The following is a 6038-nucleotide window of genomic DNA, read 5'->3' as shown; positions in this document are numbered from 1 at the left end:
TCTTTTTGCGGTTTTTATTATGTTTTTATTTATTTAAATAAAAAAGTTAAAATTTCATTATTTTTTATTTTTTAAGTTGAGCTTACTTAAGATCTTTGACCGCACAATAGAAAAATTCGCGTGCCTCAAGTTGCCTCCCAATCATTTCCATAAAAATTTAAATTGATAATTCTACTTTAGTAAAGTGATACTTCCGGTTGAGGAATTTTGCTTAAATTCAGGGTTGGTAACACTGTGATTGCCCTTGCGAAAGAAGTTCCGGTATAGGGCTTTTAATCGTTTTGTAACAGTCCCGTCTCTTGAGAGTGCCAAATAGATCTACGTATAATAGTTTCAGTTTTCTGAGATTACTCTCAACGGATATTTCCTGGGAAAATTTGCAATCGGAATGCTGACATGATCACAAAACTAGAAGATGGTTGCTCGTTTCCCCCCCCCCCAGCCCTAACAAGACGTTTAACAGTTTTCAATCTCTCCGACTGCATTAAAGTCGCTGCTGGCTTAGAGAGTTTTTAACAGTTTTCAATCTCTCCGACTGCATTAAAGTCGCTGCTGGCTTAGAGAGTCTTTAACAGTTTTCAATCTCTCCGACTGCATTAAAGTCGCTGCTGGCTTAGAGAGTCTTTAACAGTTTTCAATCTCTCCGACTGCATTAAAGTCGCTGCTGGCTTAGAGAGTCTTTAACAGTTTTCAACCTCTCCGACTGCAATAAAGTCGCTGCTGGCTTAGAGAGTCTTTAACAGTTTTCAACCTCTCCGACTGCATTAAAGTCGCTGCTGGCTTAGAGAATCTTTAACAGTTTTCAATCTCTCCGACTGCATTAAAGTCGCTGCTGGCTTAGAGAGTCTTTAACAGTTTTCAATCTCTCCGACTGCATTAAAGTCGCTGCTGGCTTAGAGAGTCTTTAACAGTTTTCAACCTCTCCGACTGCAATAAAGTCGCTGCTGGCTTAGAGAGTCTTTAACAGTTTTCAACCTCTCCGACTGCATTAAAGTCGCTGCTGGCTTAGAGAGTCTTTAACAGTTTTCAATCTCTCCGACTGCATTAAAGTCGCTGCTGGCTTAGAGAGTCTTTAACAGTTTTCAACCTCTCCGACTGCAATAAAGTCGCTGCTGGCTTAGAGAGTCTTTAACAGTTTTCAACCTCTCCGACTGCATTAAAGTCGCTGCTGGCTTAGAGAGTCTTTAACAGTTTTCAACCTCTCCGACTGCATTAAAGTCGCTGCTGGCTTAGAGAGTCTTTAACAGTTTTCAATCTCTCCGACTGCATTAAAGTCGCTGCTGGCTTAGAGAGTCTTTAACAGTTTTCAACCTCTCCGACTGCAATAAAGTCGCTGCTGGCTTAGAGAGTCTTTAACAGTTTTCAACCTCTCCGACTGCATTAAAGTCGCTGCTGGCTTAGAGAGTCTTTAACAGTTTTCAACCTCTCCGACTGCATTAAAGTCGCTGCTGGCTTAGAGAGTCTTTAACAGTTTTCAATCTCTCCGACTGCATTAAAGTCGCTGCTGGCTTAGAGAGTCTTCAACAGTTTTCAATCTCTCAGACTGCATTAAAGTCGCTGCTAGATTAGAGTGTCTTATCAGACAAGCTGGGAAAATGTCACTCCGTCTCTCAAAGTCGTTTATTATACTCGTGTAATTCATAGTTTCTTTTCAGAAAGGCTTCATCACTTCTAATCTAATATTTCCCATTATCTTCCAAGTATTTCCAATTTTTGTTTTTTTCCTTTTTGTTAAGCAATTAGAATTACAAGAATGGGTAGCTGATAAAAATTTCGTCCTATACCAAATTCTGTTATTAATAAATTGTGTAGATTACTGCTAATAAAGAAATATTGTAATAACAAATTGAAGATAGGAAAGTTTTTCTGGCTTTGAACACCATAATAACCTTGGATTTACTAAACATCCTCCCATCTATGGAATATCAGCTGATAATAATTCATTGGACAAGGTTATCACTTTAATAATTTTTTAATATATATTCAATGACTCTCCACATAATTAATAAGTACTTTTTTTTTCATTGGTTTGTAATAATAAATAAAATTCCAGATTTGTATTTATTTATTTTATTACTGAGACGGAGCTTTACTTATTTTTAATTTACTTTGTGACTTCCGGTGTTTGTGTGTCGTTTTGGTTGTTTCACAAATTTTGTTTTCGATACTTCCTGTATCAAAATTTTTCATGAAATAATTATCTTAACGCCCATTTTTCTGAACATCTAACTGAATGCAGTTATCTATTCCAATTACAAAATTCGGAATTGTAAAAATAACTTATATCTTACGAAAATTGCAAAAAGTTCTAATATTGGAAGTTTTGCTGTTACGCTGTTTAAGCTGAAATTGAATTTAAGATCGGATTTTAGTCTCTCACTGATGCCTATCACTTGGATCGACTTTCCTCATAGAATATTTATTTTTAGATAGGTTTCGAGGAGCTCTGTTTAAAATATTTCGTAGTTTGAAAACAAGAGTATAAGTCAGAAATCGGTAATCGTAGTAAGAGACGGTCGTGCGAGTTGTTGTTGTATTTTTTTATTTTTTTTAAATTTGTTACTAAATCTTTATTAAAGAAGAAATTAAATCAAATTTAGAAATACCCGGAACTTTAGACGCGCCCCAATATTTATGTAATTTTAATGATTTTTAAATAGCTAAAGTGAACGGGAATCTGAACTATATTTCATTTTCTTTTTTTTATTCAATTCTGGAAGTGGTTTTGTATCGATCTTTATTTTTATGCAACGAATTAGGTGAATGGACCTGACTGTTATTATTAAATAAAGTGGCTTTAATAACGAGAAGAGTGGTATCATGTAATGTGGCCTAGTTTGAAATTGGATCAATTAGAAGTCTGAGGAAAGCAAGAGTTTTTATTTTTTCTTCAAGGGTTCATAGTTTTGGAGAAAATATGGTGGCCCAAAAAAGGAAACAAGTAATTAACAAAGAAATAGATTCAAGACGTTTTTGATGAAACAGTTTCTTTAATCGAAAAAAACTGATGTGGTAGTAAAAGTCCACGCCGAAACTCAAGGCGCCCATGGTCTCTAAGGCTTGCCTCTCCTTTTCTAGAACTAGATTGACAATCAAGCATGCTAACTCAATCCCACATTTTAATCCCAGTATAGAAAGGAATTCTGCCGAATAGGCAGACTGAACGTGCACTCTGCAACGCACATCCTGCATCCATGGTGCTCTTCATCCAAGATATCCTCGAGATTAGGGCGCTTAATACGATCTAGGAGTCAACAAAGATTTTTTTTTTTTAAATTTAAGCTAGGTCAACTTCTGAGGTCATTAGCACCCTGATTATTATTATATTTTATCCCATTAATTAATTGCATAATAGTAAATGTAGAATTGCATAAGAGTAGAACGGTGTGCAAGTTGCTCAGAGGTGGAGTGCAATGTTATCTGCCCACACTCACTTCACTCTGAACAAAAGTGGCTGTTACTCTTTAAAGATTTACGCTTCATGCTAATTGCAATAAGCAGTCTGCTCTGCTAGTCCGCTAAAGGCTCTTCTATTGCCTACCAGCATAGTTCGCAGGACCTATCCTTCCCTAGTCCCGTTTATACAGAATCTTGGGTCTTGCACTTTGCACCATGCATCTTAGGGCAAGGAGTGCATCAAAAATGAAATATAAGAGGAGACTTGCCAATCAGTTTTGGGTGCCTTCGGGCGCTTTTCAATTCTTTTTTGTGAAATTCATCCCTTATTAGTCAGCCAGCTTTACTATACATTAAAAAAAAGCTTTAAAATTTGATTGGTAGAGATAAAACTCAAGGCATACGTAACTCAGAATTTTTAACTATATTATTAACATCATCCACTTTGTAAAACCGGACATTACACCAAAATGCCACTATCCCCTCATCCCTACATTAGACTGCCCTAAAATCAAATTCCCCTATGAAAATTATTCATGTAAAGTTATTGTCCTACATGTATGATCTTCCGCGGTTGGAGACCAGTGCAATAACCTCTTAGTAAGCTACTGTTATATCTACTGTTGTTTCTGTTATTAAACCAAAATTTACATTTCATTAGCTTAATAGTAGTTATAAGATTATTATTTAAAAGTTATAGGTGAAGGATGATCTATTAAGAAGAACTAGACAATTACAAAAACTATTCAAATTGTTTTGCCCTCCATGAAATATTACAAATCATAGTTGATTTCAAAACTTGCCCAATAAATTCATGTTCATTGTATTTTTTTTTCTTGAATCATTAAAATTAAATACATTAGGTAGAATAATTGGTTTTACATTACTAAATCAACACAGGTGCTCTGATATGATGAAAGAATAAATAGGTTCTCCTCGCCTAAATTTAGCCAAATTGTCGATTTAAAATTCACCATCACATAATCACTCGACCGTCTCTTACAGCATTAGATACTATGAAACGCTGTATTCATAATTGCTTTAACACTGTTAGAATAAATTAATGGCTAAGATTTCATAGTTATTTTACACCGAAACCGAAATAAAAATTACATGTGAAAACAGATCAAAGATAAAAAACAATACAGTATTACTACAGTCTCAAACAACACAGATTTATTTGCCCTAACTGGTTCTCTCCTTAACCACTAAATGATAACTACCTTAGCCAGATGGTTGTTTAGAAGTTGGCAGCTGAAACTGATTAAGTGCTGATAGTCAAAAATATCAAAAGTATAATGTTGAAAAATACCAAAGTTTTCAACTTTTCCTATGGAAAATAATATTCCCAATTTTTCTTTAAAGTAAATTTTTTTTCAGCAACACAAATCAAATAGATTTCGTGAAAAAAAAAGTTGCCAAAAATAAGATGGAGCCAATAAAATGTAGCGTTAGAGAAAAGTAGTACTAATTATTTGTAAAAAGGTACCCAGTTGGTAAAGAGAAAATTATTTTGAAAAGAAATAACAGCTAGCAGCTATCTGTAACCTACTGTTTAAGGAGTTAATTAAGTGAAAATGCAGTGTTTGATGAAGGGAGCTATAATTGCTTGTAAGGAGAACGCTGATAGAGCAAAGCAAAGACAGTTTGAAAAATGTGGTTATAATTAATTGCTAGTAAGAATGGTCCAGACAGAGCTAAGCTAGAAAAAGCAGCTTTGAGACAAATCATTATAATTCCTTTTAATTCCGCAAACTGATGGGTTTCATCATTGAGTATTGTGGACTCAGAGGGTACTTGACAAAGTGCTGAACCTTTCTTAGAAATAAAATATCTCAAATTCTGGGATTCTACGTACTTATCCAGATATGTCGGGGTTGCTATATGGATTTGTCTGGCACCAGAAAAAGGGACACAATTGTTATTTGAGAGTGCCGGGCATAGCAATACTTCCCCCACCCTAAAAAACTAAATAATTAAATCAAATTAAACAATAATTATTTAAAAAAAAAAAAACTGCTTGTAAAACTCTACACAGTTGGTCAACATAAAATGCGGTGTTACAGAAAATTGGTTATAATTGCAGTAATCTTGTGGTTAAGCAGGCTCCTGGTTGATTAAGTAAAAATTCGGTTAGTGAAAAGTGGTTACCATTGATTGGAAAAAAAAAACGCATAGTTTGAAATATGTGGTTATACTGTTTTGTTTTTCCAAGTCCTGTTCTTGCCATTTTGATTGAACTGTTTATTTTATTTTTCTGGGTTAAACCTTTTTCCATTTTGTACTTAAAAGAGCATCTCAAGCAATTAATAAGAACACTACGATTAGATTGAAAGCCTGCCTGCTTGCTGGTCATCGGGGACACGAAGTGGTCAAAAAATGTCGAAGGTTGAATGTTTTCAACCAAACAAAAGTTGGAAACCCCTGGGAAATTCAGAATAATCGCAATTACATTGTTGCTGGCTAAGATTTTCGTATGGGCCTACCATATTGGATAGCTAAAATTAAATTTTTCTAGCTGAGTCAAAGTACAGGACTGTTTTTTTTGTTCCAAATGTTCAGAACATTAATTTTATTAGTTCGCCTCTTTCTCTTTTTTTTTTAATAAATCTAGTTTTATTGGACCAAAAACATAATTCAGT

This window comes from Rhodnius prolixus, unplaced genomic scaffold, assembly GCF_049639745.1.
Source record: "Rhodnius prolixus isolate KJV_2025 unplaced genomic scaffold, Rpr scaffold_6, whole genome shotgun sequence".
Taxonomy (NCBI): domain Eukaryota; kingdom Metazoa; phylum Arthropoda; class Insecta; order Hemiptera; family Reduviidae; genus Rhodnius; species Rhodnius prolixus.
Note: the sequence above shows the minus strand (reverse complement) of the source record.